Genomic DNA, 18638 nt, shown 5'->3' with positions numbered 1-18638 from the left:
CATACCGAGCATTTACATACTCACATCTGAAATACTAGGCAACGTGTAATGAATTCTATACACAGCATGCACACACAGCAAAAGCACGGCTAATCCTGCCTGCCATCTTAGGCTCGCAGAAGCAAGATACGCACTGCATGCAGACACGAGCACTGGGGAAGGAGGAGGCAGGGGACAGCTCACCTTAAATGCAGTATCTGATTAATGTTGTAAGTGACATTGCATATCAGCCTCAGAGTCTTGGTTCAACTGGGTAGGAGGGAACAAAGAAAAATGTCATCAACTGGTGATGCAAGATGAGCCCAATCACTAAACACTGTTTAGCAAACTCCAAATTCTGCAACCAGACAGTAGAAGGCATTTCGTACACTTAAGCAGAGCTGCTGCACAATGCATGTGTCCTTTTGCTTCTGAGAATCAAACAATCCTTTTGCTAATGAAGAAAATAAGCCGGAATGAATACTGTCATATCTTCTTCTTGAAGAAAGCTTTCAATACAGTATGTATCTGGTTTGGGGTGCATTTGATAGACTATTAATTTCATAGAATTGCTAACAACAACAAAAATCCAAAACTATTAAGCTATTGTGAAGTAAAAAAATAATATTATACAGGGTATAGCATTTCTAGATTATTTTTCAAATCCTAAACGGTGCCGGCAGGCTTACAGAAGAATGCATGATCGGGCTGTCTGTATCGGTGCTATAACCTCTAACCACAAGCCGTGTAAATGTATCCTGCTGAATATATCTGCAGTACAGAGCGGCAGATACCTCCTCCGTTGGAATTGTATTAAAATGTGAATGAATTTGCTTAAACTTAGAAGCAAATAAAATCAGCACAGAAAAATAAATTGATGCTGAATTCCTTTGGATGTACGGTATAGCTGATCATCATGAACGATAAAAGCCATCCTTAGGATACTGACCTAAATAATGTTAAGACCTGCACCAGCGTACTTACCGCATTTGCTCAGAACATAGAACACGCAAAATGATTTTTGTCCTCCCTCCCTCTCCAGAAGCTAAACTGTAAAGTAACGAGGCATTGGCAGGGATATCCAAAGGCTATATGTGTATATATTGTACATGCTGTCAGAGAAGAAATGGTGTTGTGCTGAGATGTGATGTTTCTTTGTTTTACTTTGAGGCTTATCTTAGCTATGCTTGCACGATGACATTGACATCATGGAGGTCAGGGCTGACACTGGGGTGCCATCCGTTTTATGAGTGAAATGTTTTCCGAAAATTAAATCTCATCTACTCAAACACCAAATTTCATGTCTTCTTCAATACCACCTCCCTACCCCCGCTGTTCAAGATTGATGGGATCTAGTTTGGCTGTGTGTAATAAATTGGAATTGCCTTCTGTAGAGACTCCAATACATAATTGTAGGAATTAATTTTTTAAACAAAAAACCTTTAAGAATTCTTATGCATCCCCTTTCAATCCTTTCTATCAACACACACACACACACACACACATACACACACACACACACACAACTGAAGCTCAAATTGCAGTGAAACGTTTAACATGTGGAACAAAAAATGTGGAAAGAGCTGCTTATTCAGGATTTTGAAGAAATGCCTAATAAGCAAATACTGTTTAGCTACAAAACCAGTGTCACCATGTCCCCAAAGAGAGGAAAACAGCATAGCTTGCTAGAAAAATTTCCTCCAGAAACTGCCGGCAGGTAAAAAACAGAAAAGCATTTCTTTTACCATGCTGTATAAAACAAGAAGTCTTTTATTTTTAAGAAAATAGAACAGATTCTTTTCCACTTTCTTCGGCTACAAAGAAACCATACCCACCCCCACCCTTAGATTCTGGACATAAGCCAACATTTTTATAAAATGCTATGAGCCTTATTTTGAATATATATTTACGTTTTTCTTCTTATCTCTCCAAAATTCTTTAATTGTCTTGTTGTGTCACTGAATATACTAATGCTAATTAATTTTAACACGTGCAAAAATGAATTCATATTTTCTGGGGTTTCTAGTTTCCTAGCGCCTCGATCTTCTATAAGGACTGGCTAAAAATAGTCAGGTTAGCAAAATATTCAAGTTCCCCAGAATTTTTTTAAAGGAGAAATTGTATTCAAGCATCTTAACTTAGGTGCTAGGTTTCACAACTGGATCTTTTGTTTCTAGCTTTCATTCTATCTCGTTTCCCAGAACCCAAGTGATTTTCAGCTCAATGTGTGGAAAGCACCCAGCCCATCTCTATCCCATACACTTTAAAGTCTCCGAGCTGGGCCGTCCAGATGGTCGCTCATACCTGAACCACACCGAATCCTCTTCTCTTTGGAGCACATCTCTCCCCCACAACTACTCCAGAAATAAACGTGGCTCTGACAGAAACAGTAGCTCCTGGTCTAACACCAGTGGTGGAGCCATCTTCCCCACCCCCACAACATTGCTCTATGAGCTCTGGTTAGCATTGACAGCGACAGAAAATTAGAATGGAGTGTCCTTAGGCTAATTCCTCCTTTACCATGAGGGTCAAGAATTAGAGAGACTCTCAGGCTGAGTTACAAGGTACCAATTTAATATACGGTCATCTAGAAAGCAGGGTCCTCACAGTGGGGTCAGAAGAGGTAGAAGTGAACACCTAGACATTTGGTGCTGTTAGCGTCTGTTCAGCTCTTCCCTAGTAATAACATCAGAAAGCTAGACGATCATGTTAAAATACTCACAAATTATTATCATGTAGGCTAGATATACACCACATGGAATCAACTGTGACCACATAGAACTAAGTCGCTGCCTCCTCTGCCTGGGATAATAAATGACAGTGACAAGGACAGTAATCCGCATCATGCTCCCATGAGATGAGCGAATAGTGTTATGTCCTCACAGGGGCAGGGTGGTGAATGTGGTCAGGTCCCCTACTGATACTCTTAAACCTGATGCCAGGGCAAGCGGTTTCCAAACCTCCCAGTGGGTTCCCTTTCCCCCTCTGTCAAAATGAGCCTAAAAGCCACATATTGGTTTATTCTGTGATATTCTAAATATGCGCAATGAGCAAACTTGGCCCGTTTACCAAACCTGCTTGGGTTAAACAAATCTGAATTGTAGTTAAAAGCATTCAGATTGATGAGCTTGTTTAGGCAGACATTCTCGACTAGTAAATCCTGTTTTGCACTTAAAAAAAAAAAACAACAAAAAAACAAAACCACGCTCATGCCTGAATTACTTAGGCTTTGTCATGATTACAAGTGGCAAGGGTATGTGTTCACTTATGATTTTTAGAAATAGCATGCTCCTCATCAACATCCTCGGGGCACATACACAAATATTAATTTAAAAGACAAATCCCTTTGGGGCGCCTGGGTGACTCAGTCAGTTAAGCGTCTGACTTTGGCTCCGGCCATGATCTCACGGTTCATGGGTTCAAGCCCCGTGTCGGGCTCTGTGCTGACAGCTCGGAGCTCGGAGCCTGGAGCCTGCTTCAGATTCTAGGTCTCCCTCTCTCTCTGCCCCTCCCCCGCCCGTGCTCTGTCTCTTTCTCTCTCTCAAAAATAAAATAAACATTAATAAATAAATAAATAAATGACAAATCCCTTTTGCGTGATAAAAATTTTAACCTGTTTCTGCCACTCTGAGGAGTCAAGTATAAGGAGCCCTAAACAGCCTGGCAGGAACAGGACAGAGATGGACAGAGACAGCAGTGAGGGGTGTGCCTTTCACTTTGATTAACGTTCTTCCTTGCCCACGGTCTCGTCGCTCTGCAGTCTTAGCTCATTTTATTTTCAGTCCTGCGGGTTAAAGTTAAATTGCATGGCTTATGCAAAGTACATAATTCAAGTATGAACAAAGCTTGACTCTGTATATTTAAAAAAAAAAAAAAAAAAGGAAAGTCAGGGCACTGAGTCCCAGAGGAAACCTTGGTTTATAAACATTTGGATTGGTTTGCACTATGTTACTACATTCACTGCATTAAAAATTACAGCTGGTTTCCATTTACACCTAATATGGACATTAAAAGTTCTGGGTAAATTTGTTACCAGGTTAGGCCATTCTAAATCTAAATTTTTGCAAACGAAGTGTTCAGCAAATTCAACATTTTTGTTTGAATTCTTAGCATTAAAAAGTTTAAAAAGTTTTATGAGGTTATTGCATCGGTCTATAATGTATTTAGTCCTGGAAACAACATGGTGACTTAATTTATCAAGGACTAAAAGTGGCTTTGGATGATATTTTTACTTAAAATTTTTTGAAAGTCTGGTGCTATTTTGAACATCTATATCTTGCCTACGGAGCTGGGCAGGAACGTCTGTTTCCTATCTTAATCAGAGCTAAGTCTATAATAGCTACCATTTATTGAGAACCTACTACATACTCAATATTTGGCTATATTATATTATTTAATTCTAACCCAAAAGGCTTCAAGGTGAGTATTAGTTATTATCAACTTTGGCTGAGGACCTAATTGGGATGTCTAGTTACATGGGAAATAGCAGAGTTAGGATTCAAATCTAAGTCTGACCAATTCCAGAGTCTAGGTCTTTCCACCAATCTTCAGAGGATAAAACCTCCTCCATCCACATTCTGTCCTGATGTAGGAAACTTCTTCCTGTCAGAATCCTGGTAGATGGAATCCCCACTCTCTGAAGCCAGGACTAATTCTGTTTATAAGAACCAGCCTTAATTTCCCAGGCCCTGGGAACTGTGGGTACCTAGGACGCCATCAACTGGAGACAGCCTGGACCAGCAGGTGGAAAAGAAAATAAAAGGAGGAATTCATTAGACCAGGTTGAAAAGTTAAGAGTAGAGAGCAGATTAACAATTTTGGTCAGTGATGTGTCGTAATTTGGAAATGCTTTATAAGACAAAGTAAGTGGGAAAGCTCACATTTCCATCTGAGCAAAAGCCTTCACTAGGTGTCTTTTCATGTTACAGATGAGAAAACTGAGGCTGAGAGGAATCCAGTCACTTGCCCAAGATCACACATTTAATAAGTTAGCCCATTTGTTATATTAAAAAGTATATCTTGTTTCCTTTTGTACCTAATAGATTCAGCATGTGTGAGTAAATTTGTTATCAGGTTGTTAGAGTGTTCTAATCTAAATTTTCAGTTAAAGAAAAATCAGTGTAGCAATCAAGACTAACCAGGTTCCCACTTACGAATAGTATTTTTGTCTTGAACAAATAAACTAAATTGGTATTATGAGCTCCTTCCTCAACATATATTGAAAATGGATTTTTCAAAAGTCTAACTTTTGAGTAAAAGATTTTCCTCAACCATGGTTAGTGTTTCAAATGCATGATTTTAATGATTAACTCTCTCTGTTAGCATCTGTACATTTTGCTCTAAGATCCCTTTCAGCTCCGAAGTTTGTAATTCTAAAAAATCTAGCCCAGCTTGCTTTCCAGGTCGGTCTAGGCCAAGAGCTAGACTCCAAGTCTCCTGCCTCCTGGTTATGTGGCCAGCTGACTATCTTGCTCGTTGGCAGTAATTTTATATGCCAACCAGATGGCTCTCAAAGGGGGCTTTCTAATCAGCTCCACTCTGCCTGGGAATATGAGAGGAGGATTATGTTGCTTGGTGCTCATGAGGCAATAGAATGAATGGTTGAGTAGATGGACAGGACTGAGGAATCTGAACTCTGGGAAGCCTCCAATTCTTAGACATGAGTTTTCTTACTTCTATCCATTAGGATCTGTGTAAGATGTGGGAACGGAGTACATACTTGATGGCAAAGATGAGGCAGCAAACCATGGGGACCAAACTGAGGTTATCTTCTAGGAAAGACCTGGGGGAGACGGGAAATGTGAACCATGCGGTTTTCAACAGAGAAAAACTGGTGAGTGACTTAGGGTTGGGAGGGAGACTCTGACCGACAACATCCTGCCCCACTTCAATCCAGCTCTCCTGTGGGACTATCCTCCATACTCCTCACCCCTGTTTTGATATCACTACCTCAACGTTAGCAGCAGAATAGTTCCTGCTTTTCTCAGGGCATTTGCAACATGGCACTAAAGGAAAGAACAACAAGGTTTTACTAGATCCTGAATTGGCAAGACACAGATTCAGTAAGATGGCTGAGCTTCTTCTTTCTTGAGAGACTGGCAAGTAGGGTGAAGAGGGAGGGTGGGGATGTAAACTAGGGTGGAGGAGGAAGAATTCTCACAGACTGGTAAAAGCCACCCTTTGTGAGAACTTAATCCTCTCCTAATATCTTCCCTTCATCCTGGGCAGCAAATACTCCAAGACTCAACCTGGGAACAAAGCCATTTGTCTTCTCTTCTGTCAGATAAAGACATGGCTCAGAAAGGCCATAACTATGCACCTCATCTCACCAGAGCAGCTTTAACAAACCTCAGTGAATCTTCACTTCCTTCGGACTGAAGATAAAGGCAGAATAAGTTTTTGTTGATTGAATTATCTACCTTTAATCACGTCTCTGGCTTGCTTCCTGCAAGATCTGTGTATCTCCCACGGCACCCAGAGCGTTGTCTGATGCAGTGAAGGGGGCTCATATGGGTATGCTCTTCACTGACCAACACCAACTTGGGAGTTCCCTCTCTGCTCCCATCACTACCAGTGGAATCTTTAGCTTTGTCTCATGAAGCCATTTCCCAAAATAGGGGAACTTGCTCCATGAATTAAGGAATGGACCTAGGGGCTGAAAATATCTATGGAAGTCTTTCAAGTACTTAATCACTTGTTTCCCAAAGGGAGTCACAAATTGTCTGGCAAGCAGACCACAGGCTTTGTTTAAATCTGTACCTCCCAGAACAGAAAAAGGGAGACAGAAATAAGAATGGTCTGACAGCAATACCATTGCCTCCGAATTGTGCCTCAACCTTTCCTGGGCCCTCAGCGTCAGAACATGTTTCGTAGAACTATAGGATGGGCAAGGCAGTTTGCAAGATGCCATCTCAACCCTCTCTTTGAGGTGGAAAAAAATCACGTTCAAAGAGAGTATTATATCTGAAGACCTCGGCAAACAGGATAAAAGCCCTATTCCTTAATTTCTAGTACTCTGCCCTTTGTAATGCAACACACTGGCTCAATTAAAGTTGCAGGCTTTCATTTAAATAGGTACTTATTGGGGCGCCTGGGTGGCTCAGTCGGTTGAGCGTCCAACTTCGGCTTATCTCATGGTTCAGGGGTTTGGGCCCCGTATTGGGCTCTGTGCAGACAGCTCAGAGCCTGGAGCCTGCTGCGGATTCTGTGTCTTCCTCTCTCTCTGCCTTACCCTGCTTGCACTATGTCTCTCTCTCAAAAAATAAGCAAACATTAAAAAAATTAAGAAATAAATAAATAGGTACTTATTAAATGGTTATAGAAAAGCAAATTAATGAAGAGATTCTGGTAAGACAGCTATAACTTATTTCTCAATTCCTCTCACAAGAAAATGTTATAGTATACTTGTTTAATTTTTTTTAAAGCTCAACTAAATATAATTTTAAGCAAAATAGTAAATGTTGGCCAAAATATCACCCGAGACCAAGGGTCACTTCAGAAGTATCAGAGAAGTAGGTTTGATTGCCATTTAAGTCAATCAGATTAAGTTTAGCCAGCTGAAGTAGGCTTTATCCTATTTGGTTTGCAAAAAAGAAATCTCATGAGTTAGCATGAGCAGCTAAAAATAAGTTGCAGGTTTCATTTTCCGTTGTTCAGTATGGTTTTGAAACCAAAAGGTGCAGAGCTAGGAGATTCACCAACGCCTACTGAAAATCAACAATTCAAACTGACACCTTTCTAGCACACTGCCCTGAACTATGGGCCAAAGCCAGGCCCAAGAAAGGTGCACCTATGTCCCTCTCACCATGGTCCCTGGAGATGAATCTCCATAATAACACACGGCAGGAAGTTGGGGGCTGAGGCTCATCCTAAGGGACAGTGGCTTATGTCTGAGCGTATTGTCATATCTGGACAGGATGCCACATAATCCGTCCCATATGCTCAGCTTCAATCTTAGGTGATGCTGGGGACCCCTCAGCAAAGCAAGGGAGTAAATAATGCTAGCATTTCATTAAGATGGGGACCTGAAGGTAGTGAGCTCAGCAGTACCCCTTGACCTAAATGCCCATGGCCTTGTGCAATTCCATTCTGTAAACCCAAGCAGCTCATGAGAAGCTTAATTTCAAAACTGCCTTTCCAGGGCCAAATCTGGCAAAAAGGTGTTTGACAGAGGCATACATCTTCAAAGGGAAGACAGCCATCTCACGCTGTAGCATTCAGCTGTGGCACAAGGCTCAGAGAGAGCAGTGTAGCTATAAGAAAGCCCTCCGCTGAATGAGATTGAAAGGGGGCAAAGAAGGGTTAATCTCCTTCCATTAGAGGAGGGTCCATTTGGTGAAGGTGAAGAGAATAATCTGTATGAAGAGCAGAGAAGACAAAGAGCCATTCCAGAAAAGAAATCACTGTGCAGGGGCAAGAAGGATGATTTGTCCTAGATTTTCATCGTGAGACCATTTCTTAGATCTCTGAGTCTTTACCTCGCTTTGAAGTTACAAGTCTCAGGGAGAGGAAAGGGGGCATATTCACACTCTCTGTGCTGGAATACTTGAGCTTTATTCCATCTGAGATGGGCTGTCTCTGAAAAGCAGAGGGCGAGGCCTTAGAAGGCTACCCGTAAATCAGAAAGTGGCAAAATAAACAATAGGAGTTGTTCGTAAAAGAGAGGCCAGTGGCTGAATCCCCCTTTTCTGGGGTGGGGAACACCCTCCCGCCCTTTTTTTTTAGCTTCAAAAGAGTTTTTAGAAATTGCTTTTAACAACATTTTTGGAAATAGATTAAGAATCACAAAACATGGAAAAAATAGTAGAGTAAATAAATAACTTCATCTGGCTTCCCCCAATGATAATATCATCCACTAGCCTAGCACACTGTCTAAACCAAGAAGCTGACATTGGTATAATACTATTGACTCAGGCAAGGACCTTATTTGGATTTCACCAGTTTTTGTATGGGTGTGTGTGTGTGTGTGTGTGTGTGTGTGTGTTTCTATGAAATTTTATCACATGTTATTGATTGGAATAGCCATCATCACAACCAAGATACAGAATTATTCCATCACCACAAAAAAAAAAAACCTCCCCCCAAAAGAAACAACCCGTGCTAACCTTCTTAGAATCACACTTTCTTAGGTCATTAAGTCATTTATGCTTTCTTTCAACCTCTGGCACTGATCTATTCTCAATCACTACAATTTTGTCTCTTTGAGTTTGTTATAAATGGAGTCATATAGTATATAACCCTTTGAGATTGGCATTCTTTCACCCAGCATAATGCCCTTAGATCCATTTAAGTCGTATGTAAAGAGTGTGTGCCTTTCCATTGCTGAATAGTTTTCCATGGTATGGATGTACCACGGTTTTGTTATCCATTTTCCCCTTGAAGGACGTCTGGCTGGTTTCCTGTTTTAAGCTATTAGAAATAAAACTGCCACGAATATTGGTATACAGTCTTTTGTGCTAGCATAAGTTTTCATTTCTCTTGTATAAACACTCAGGAGTGGGACTGTATGATATATGTATGTTTAACTTTATTAGAAACTGTTTTCCGGAGTGGCTATACCATTTATGGTCCGACCAGAGGTGCAAAAGCCATCCAATTTCTTCACCTCCTTGTCAATTTTTGGGAACATCAGAATTTGTTATTTTAGGCATTCTGATAGACGTGTAGGGATTCTTTCTGCTGGTCCGGTCAAGATGGCAGTCAATTGGGGGTGTCTTCAGAGCTTGGGTGCATTGCCTTCTGATATCTCTCACTGTTCCAGATTTCATAATACTTGTCTACATAGCAGTTTGAGCTGTCTGGCATTTCAGTGATGGAAAATGGGGCTCCTGATATGTGGTGAGTCTTTAGGTTTGACCAGTTGCTCCTGACTACAATAGTAGGACATCACAGTCTGGGGATGCTGGGCTTCTTTGAGGCAGTACATCTTGGCCCAACAGGTAGACTTGATACCAATGACACTCTCCCAAGAGGTGATACGAAAGCCACGATATGGCAGCCGTGGAGCAGAGACAGAATTTGCTTGGGCCAGGGTCGTCCAGCCGCTTTGGCCAGAGACTGTGTGAATGCTTTTTATTCTTAAAGTCAGCTACTCATTAGCAACGTGTGTGGGGAGTAGACATGGAGTCAGCACAGACAGGGAAGAATGGGATCACCAGCAGCACTCGTCAGATCACAGACCCCACTGAACACTTTCTGCCCTTGGACTTCCTACTCTGTTGATAATCTCAGATTTGCCAGCAGCATGTGGGCACCTTGTCTGGATGTCACAGAACTCCAACATCTACCTCCTGGGGGTTAGATCTAGAGGTACTGCTGTCACCACCACATGGACCTTCTTGGCCAAGGGATCCAGGTCTTGCCAGTAATTAGAACTCTATCTAAGCATCAGAAGATGCTTCAGCCAAAGAAGTTGTAAAGGATGCCAGGGAGATGGGCTTTGCATAGACCCACATCATAGTGATGACAACTGCTCCAGCCATGTCTGGGAAGTCACCTTCCATCTGTTGTACCCCTGAGTGAAGGGAGGTTGTAGAACTTCCCGGAATCCATACCCATCATCTACAAGTTTGGACCAGGAGGCCAAGAATGAGAAGAGCAGTGATGCTATGTGGGAACAGCCAAGAGACCATGAAGACCCTTCACAGAAGCAGTAAAGCTTAGTGATCAGAGGCAAACTCCCTGGTGCCTCTGCGTTCTGGCTCTAGCACTTCACCTGGTGCAGTCACAGGCAGAAGATGTGGACTTGGCTGTGGAGGAATCTAAATAGTGATTTATAGAACCTAAACATGAACTAGGGACCATCTGGAACTGAGCTGTTTGTGGAGGCTGAGCATGAAAGCAAATGATATGATGGTGACTCCCCCAGAAGCTGGGGTGATAGAATGAGAAAGGTCGGCCATATGCCATCAGGTGACCAACAGGTGTGGTCTGATGGGCTTGAGCAGGGTTATGCAGCAGGATGGATGCTCACACCTCCTTAGAAGGTGGTAAAAATTTTTTTTTAATTTGGTTGTTGTTTGTTTACTATGTTTTCTGCTCTAACAGAGAATTTCCCAGATTTCCCAATTTCAGGAGCCTCTTCTCTGACCCACTGCCCCTCCTTCAGCCAGGTGCTACTACTCACCTGCTGTCAGAAGGCAGCCCGGTGCACAGCACCTCTCAGATTTTTTTTTTTTTTTAATTTTGTTTTTTTGCACCTCTCAGATTTAAAAAGGCAGGCACATGGGGCGCCTGGGTGGTGCAGTCGGTTAAGCGTCCGACTTCAGCCAGGTCATGATCTCGCGGTCCGTGAATTCGAGCCCCGCGTCAGGCTCTGGGCTGATGGCTCAGAGCCTGGAGCCTGTTTCCGATTCTGTGTCTCCCTCTCTCTCTGCCCTTCCCCTGTTCATGCTCTGTCTCTCTCTGTCCCCCAAAAAATAAATAAACGTTGAAAATAAATAAAAAAATAAAATAAAAAGGCAGGCACAGCTATGGACAGGTACCTCCCCAGACAGTGAAGTTATGTGATGGGACTCCATCCTTGAGAATGAGTCACACAGCTCCCCTCTAGCTCTGGCTTTGTCTTCTTTTGCAGTTAAGATTTGACTACAATATGAGTCTCTGCTCTTTTGCATTCTGACTCTGGACCCGGCCTCCTCTTCTGCTCTTGTGCGTGGCTCTGCGTGGCTGCCCATGTCCTCTTTGGTCCAGGTTCGGTGTTACCACTTCAGGGCTTAGGGCACACAGTGGCCTGGTCTCATTAGGTGACCAAGGTGGGCCCTTGGGCCCCTCACAGGGTCTGGGCTGCCCATACAGGTCCTGAGATATGGCCCTGCCTATAAGAAGGCAGATCAAAGTTTCCTGGTTGAGGCAGAGTCTCTCACATGAGGTGTCTATCTTCTCACTAGGGCCTTGTCTCTGCTACCCTGAGGTTGGGGAGATCTAGGCCCTGCTTCTATCCAAGTCCTTGTTTTACTGCTGCCACTGAATCTCTGGCTAACCCCCTGGAAGTAAATCATTCTGGGTCTCAGTTATCTCATATTTACAGTAAGGTTTCCCGATTCTCTAGCTGAAAATCTTTCAACTATACCATACCACAATTAAGAAAAAATCTAAACTTCAGAGGCCAAAAAAGGAGCCTTTAAGTTAAATTCTGGTTTAGATATACTATCTCAAGGCTCTCTGTTTTCTAATAAGTGTTTGCTGAAATGAATGTTTATTGAATTGAATGCAGCATATCAAGAGGCTTTAACGTGCATAAGGATTAGGAGGGTGTATTGAAAAGCATATTCCTAGGCCCTGTCCTTAGAGCTTCTGATGCCACTTGGGCCTAGGAGCATGCATTTTAACATGAGAAACTGAAGGGGACTTAGGTTTTGAAATAGACACTGGTGACTTTCTGGAGGCTAATTTACTGATGTGCATTAGGAAATTTAGAAACAGGTCATTTGACCTACTGATTCAATTCTAGGAATTTTCCCTAAGATGTCCACAAAAATTCATCCACAAGAATGTTTACAGATTGATAATAGCAGAGCATTACAACCAATCAAAATGCCCATCAAAGGGGCGACTGGGTGACTCAGTCAGTTAAGCATCGGACTTCGGCTCAGGTCATGATCTCCCGGTTCCATTTGTGGGCTTGAGTCCCGCATCTGGCTCTGTGCTGACAACTCAGAGCCTGGAGCCTGCTTCAGATTCTGTGTCTCCCTCTCTCTCTGCCCCTCCTCCATTCAGGCTCTGTCTCTCTCTCTCTCAAAAATAAGGATTTAAAAAAAATGCCCATCAAAAAAACCCAAAAAAGGATAAATTAAGACATATCAATGCAAGGGAAACACAGACGTTAAAAATCAAAATTTCAGGGGTATGTGGGTGGCTCAGTCGGTTGAGTGTCCAACTTTGGCTCAGGTCACAATCTCATGGCTTGTGAGTTCAAGCCCCACTTTGGGCTAGCTGCTGACAGCTTGTCAGCAAAGAGCCTGTCAGGAAACACTGCCTCAGATCCTCTGTCTCCCTCTGTCTGCCTCTCCCTCGCTTGTGCTCCTGCTCTCTCTCTCTCAAAAATAAATAAATAAATAAATAAATAAATAAATAAATAAATAAATAAATAACATAACATAACATAACATAACATAACATAACATAACATAAAAAAAAAATCAAATTTTCACAGGCCATTTAGTGACTTGGAGAAATACTTACAACATAATGGAAGTGAGGTAATAAAAAACATAAAATACCATGTCAAATAATTTCTATATGTGAAAAACTGGAAAGAAATACATCAAAATGGTAATACAGAATTGTTGCTTGTTTGTTGTATTACTGGAAGCTGTTGTTTTCTCCTTGATATTTTTCTGTATTTTCTATTTTTTGTATAGTAACTAGTTATGACTCTTTTTATCTGAAAAACAGTGATAAGTATTTTAAAAGAAACAAAAAGGAATTCACCTCATGTAGGGTGAAAACGGAGGGAAGAGACTCCTCTTAGGAGTCCAGCCCAACCATGGCCTGGCTGCAGTAGAAGGACTCAGACTCTGGCTGGTGTCTGGGGTAAATTTCAAGCTACATTCTCTTTTGTGAAGTACCTTGGAATAGTTGATGCCAAGGAATTTGGATCAATGAGAAAATCCTTTCACTAGATACTGCTTTCCCCGCTACATTCCAAGATAACAGATGACAGGATCTGGGACATGGAAGGGAGTTCACAGTTTAAATGATACCTTCTTTACTGCTCTTGGGTTGAACTCATGCTTGTTGACTCCCGCCCCATTAACACCAAACAGACAGACTGCACTCAGGCTTAGGGGCTTTGGGACAGGCGATGGACTCCATTCTCATTTGGGAGACACCACCCGACGTCAGTGCTTCTGTGGAGTGGTTTCAAAGCCTCCTGTGGTCAATGCACTGGGAGCCCCCTAAAATGCCAGGAAACACCATTTTTGTTTTTGGTTTTTTGGGTTTTTTTTGGCAGAGAGATAGCTCAAATCCATCCTGTCTCACAGATTTCAGTGACCCCTCCCCCCCCCCCCCCCCCCGCCGCCCCGGGTCAAACCTCTCTCTGAGTAACATTACAAGCCTCTTGGTTAGGCTTCTGGCCTATAGTCAAACCTTTCCCAATGACCTTGAAAATTTTATCCCACATGCTGTGGCTAGCTAGTGAGTGGTGCTAAGGATCTCAGATGAAAGTCAATTGAGAAAGACCAAAAAATGTTAAATGATGATAGTTACAATATTAATACCAACAGTAAAAGTCAAAACACCAATGCTAACCATTATTATAATTATTTTCATCAGTATCTTGACTTGCTATACATTGTATTAAGTTGCCCAAACCATTTTCCCCCCCAAACCATTTCACATATATTACTTTATTTATTCTGACAGAATCTCAGTTTTACATCCTTTAAAAATACCATTTTGGAGGTGGGAGGAAGCTTTCAAGTTCTGATGAAAAGCAGAGGCTTGAGTTAAAAACAAAACCGTGAAGTCTTCAAGTGTGGTGTTTTCCAACTTCGTTCTTGACAAGAAATCGGGGGATTTCAGCATGAGCAATTACAAAGCCCTATTACCATGAATTCTTAGCTTTGGTGAATATGACGTGGCCTTATTGCAAAATCCTCTAAGTGGAGTAAAAGAACATTCATAAATGCCGACCCAGTGTAAGAAGAGGGCTTGCATTTCTGTGCTATGAAAACTATAAAACCTCTGGGATTAAAAATAACCAACTGAGGGGCACCTGGGTGGCTCAGTTGGATGTCTGACTTCCACTCGGGTCATGATCTCACGGATCAAGCTCCACCACATCCGCCTCTACTATCGGCACAAAGCCCACTTCGGATCCTCTGTCCCCCCCACCCCCCTGTCCCTTCCCCCTCTCACACAGGCACATGCTCTCTCTCTGCCAAAAATAAACATTTAAAAATAAATAAATAGGGGCACCTGGGTGGCTCAGTCAGTTAAGCATCCCACTTCAACTCAGGTCATGATCTTACGGTTTTGTTCCTGAGTTCAAACCCCGCGTCAGGCTCTGTGCCAACAGCTCAGAGCCTGGAGCCTGCTTCATTTCTGTGTCTCCCTCTCTCCCTGCCCCTCCCCCACTCACACTCTGTCTCTCTCTCTCAAAAAAATATAAGCATTAAAAATTAAAAAAATAAAACAAAAATAAAGTTAAAAAATAAAAATAATAAAAATAATCAACTGGTCTAGGCACTATCTATGTCAGCCTGCTGTGCAGGTCCATGCCTGCTTATCACAGATTAATTGGTCCAGGCTAAGCTCTTTAGGTGACCTAAGCTCTGAAAAGACTACGGTGCCCCAAATTTTAATTATACCCCTCACGTGGAATAAACAGTTTTTTAAATAAGAAAATATAAAATTAAAGAGAAGTCTAATTTTTCCCATGATGTCTACTTTGACACTTTTTTGAAAATGTTGAAGATCAAAATATTTACCAAGTGTATACCTTGTCACCCCTGCCGTGTTGGTGTGTTTGTGAGGTCACTCAGCGTGCTGTAACAACACTGTGGAGGGGTCACGCTGACAGTACGAAATTTTGATATGGCGATTACACACCCCTCCCTTTCATGCTATCAATACAGGTAGACAGGAGTAATCAGGAGATTGACCCCAGCCCACCCCCTCCACACACACACTCATATGTCACTTCCTACGTACTTAGTGCTCTGAGAAGTCACTACCACATGGCGGTTGAAATTTATCAACTGGGACTGCTGAGTCTCCCAAGTAAATGGACCCTGACATCTTTCCTTCTTGAATGGCCTTTGGCCTTGCCCTTCCTGACTGACTCCATTAGACAGGGGCTTCCAGCAACAGATCATCCCCACCTGGCTCTAGCTTTTGAAACCTAGCATTTGTTCTCAACTTACTCCTTTGGCTGCACCCTTCTAAGCAGGCCCATTCAACTTGGTCTTATCTTTAGCTTCCTCCACCAGCCCAGCCAGCTTTCAGTTCAGTAGATACTTCCAGGACAAACCCAAGGCACAGCAAATGAACTCTGAGAGACTGAAGCATTTTTGCAACAATTCAACTTACTCTACTCCACTTCTCCTTAGACCATTCCTGATGTGAGAGCACTGGGCAGCGGCAGAGGTGAGGCAGCAGTGATAGGAGACTAGGCCAGGCACCAGTCTCCATGAGAGCCCTAGAGGCGGTGTCAAACTGGCCAGTAGCTGCCTTACCACACAATGGACAATGTGTGCTCTTCAGGGTGTGGGTGTGGGCCTCAGAAATGTCAAGTCCAGAGGCAAAATACAATCAGAAACCAGGGTATCTAGCCAGATATTGACAACAGAACTACAGAACTATCTCAGGCAAAGACTCAGGCAAAGTCCATTTTTAGTATATGTCCTGCTGAAGCAAGTATGTTAAGTCCGTTTTTACTGGAGGTCTTTATGCTGCCCTTGGGGCATCATAAGGTACCCACCATATGGTTTCTGATATTTACCAGCAGGGGAATTCTGCACTAAGACCAACAATGGTGAAAAGGCTACATAAAACATAAAATTAGCTCAGAGTTCCCTAAACAGGGATTATACCCTTACCACTCATTATTTCAGTACATGTTTTGAAACTTTCCCTGAAAAGAAAAAACTAGAATTACGTATCAAATCCTTAGGGTTGCACTAATCTCTCCAGCCTGAGCCTTTTGAATCTATTTTTAAATGTTTCTCTAATAACTTGGTTTGAAGATCTCATTTCAGTCAGGGATCCTACCCCTTACCCCGATCACACACCTAAGATTAAAACACTTGCCAAGATCTGGAGTAGATCAGGCAGGATAGCTTCCCAAAGTTCCCGGAAGCAGACAGAACCATGAGCTAAAGAAACCACGAGCTTTCCAATAGACTACTGGGGCTCAAAGTTGGGGGAACAGAATTCTGTTGGACAATTCCGACTAGCATGACTAGACCCAGAAGCAGGAAACAATGCCAGAATGATCCTAGACCAAGAGGACCCTGGAGGGGAAAATAAGGGAAAGAATGTCCTTCCTCACGTACTGGTCACTGGCAGCATGGTAGTGCTCATAGAAAGGCTCAGGGTTGGAAAGAACAGAGGCATCTTAAAAAATCTCACCCACTGCTCCTTGCCCATATGGCTAGATTTTACCTAAGAGAGTCAGTCAGGGAATACTAAATATCTGATAATTTTTTGCTTCTCCCACTAATTCATTCTGCTATCTTATCCTTGAGCATCTCTAAGCTCTTTATTATGCTGTGCCAGAGAGGACAACCTCTTATCCAGAAACTCTCTAGACCATTGCTGGGAAGTGGCTGCCTCCCTGGGAACTACATTTCCCAGATCCCTTTGCAGTTAGCCATGGTCATGTGACTGAGTTTTAGTCAACCAAATGTGAATAGAAGTGTTGTACATCCCTTCTAGGCATGGCCTGTGAAAACCTCCCCTCTGCTCTTATTCACACTCTTCTTCTCTTTCACTGGGGAGTGGAGACAGTCCTGATGGCCTTGAAAATCACATGCTGCAGAAGGTGGAGCCTCTTTCCATCTGTATCTCTGAATGCATGTGTGAAAGAGAGTTGCCCCACTATACTGTCACGTGAGCAAGAAATAAACTTCTGTTGTGTTTGAGCCATTATACATTTTTCAGTCTACTATAGCAGTTAGCATATCCTAACACTTACATGTCCTTTTTGATGTAGTTGTTTTTGTGTGTGTGCGGAAGTTCCCATGCCTTCTCCCCTTTCCTTAAATTTTACTATAAACCAAGAGAACAGAATTAGTGAATTTAAATTTAAGCAGCCATTAGGGACAAATGACACTCACCAAATTAGTGGTCACAGCATTCAGATCTTACAGCCAGAAGAACAGTAATTTAGCAGAATCTCACATCGACAACCTGATGCATTAAATTAAAACAAAAAGTAAACGTAAGATGTACAAAATGAATATATTAGAATTACAAAACAAATATAGGGTTACTTTCCAAGAGTGTTGTCAGACTACAAAGGAATTTGCCACTGTTTTCCAGTGAATGACAAGCTTCTCCGTTGCCTTTAAAATAAGATTTATTTTTTTAATACATCCCCCTCTAATCATTATAAAACAGAATTTATAAAGAACAATTCTACTCTGCTAAGTAAGCTATTCAAAGACTAAATGCTGACTCAGGGGATGACACTGGAGTCTAGGAGCACTGGGTATGATTTCTATGCCTATGTGCTCTGCAGTTCTTATGTACACATTTAAACTTCTCTCTCAGGAACTTAACTTTCTTGGTTAGGAACTTCCAGAGCTTGTAAAATTATAGGCTGTGCAAAGACTTAAGTTTTTTAGGTGACATTAAAACAGATATCAGAGATACACTAGATCTGTCTTTGTGTTTAGTATCATTCCAGATGCAATAGCCCAAGCAGGAATTAAAATAAGCACTCTATAAACACGGTGATGAAACAATGGAGGTGCGCGCACCAAAACAATCAGAAGCAACCAGAAACACGCTCTGTGAAGGCGGCAGGTTGTGGATGTTTTCTTATGAGACCTGCCATCTTTTACCAGGTTAAGTGCAAAACTACAAGTGGGCGACATAGGGGATGTATTTGCCTAGAACAGGCTTTCTTTTTATGTCTGATTACTCGGTTTAAGATTCAGGAAGCAAAGAGTTCAGAACTCTGAACAAACATTCTGGCAGTCCAAAACAGA

The 18638-nt window shown here is 42.2% G+C and overlaps 1 protein-coding gene and 1 long non-coding RNA gene across 8 annotated transcripts in view; one reads left to right on the top strand and one right to left on the bottom strand.

The window, feature by feature from the left end:
- ZBTB38 (zinc finger and BTB domain containing 38) overlaps nucleotides 1–18638 on the bottom strand; it is a 172678-nt gene that overhangs the window by 94003 nt on the left and 60037 nt on the right. For all 7 annotated transcript variants that reach the window (XR_015240013.1, XR_015240011.1, XM_086674420.1 and 4 more), the window contains 2 exons: nucleotides 17763–17835; nucleotides 184–249 (listed from right to left, as the gene is read on the bottom strand). The gene's annotated coding sequence lies outside the window, so the exon portion shown is untranslated. The remainder of the gene's footprint in view (nucleotides 1–183; nucleotides 250–17762; nucleotides 17836–18638) is intronic.
- Nucleotides 31–9420, top strand: LOC147577195 (uncharacterized). The gene is made up of 3 exons (XR_015240016.1): nucleotides 31–499; nucleotides 5666–5812; nucleotides 6263–9420. It is a non-coding gene; the product is annotated as an uncharacterized LOC147577195 (long non-coding RNA).

The sequence above is a fragment of the Puma concolor genome, chromosome C2 (assembly GCF_028749965.1).
Source record: "Puma concolor isolate L17-30 chromosome C2, mPumCon1.1.hap2, whole genome shotgun sequence".
NCBI lineage: Eukaryota > Metazoa > Chordata > Mammalia > Carnivora > Felidae > Puma > Puma concolor.
Note: the sequence above shows the minus strand (reverse complement) of the source record. Positions and strands in the feature narration are given on the sequence as shown.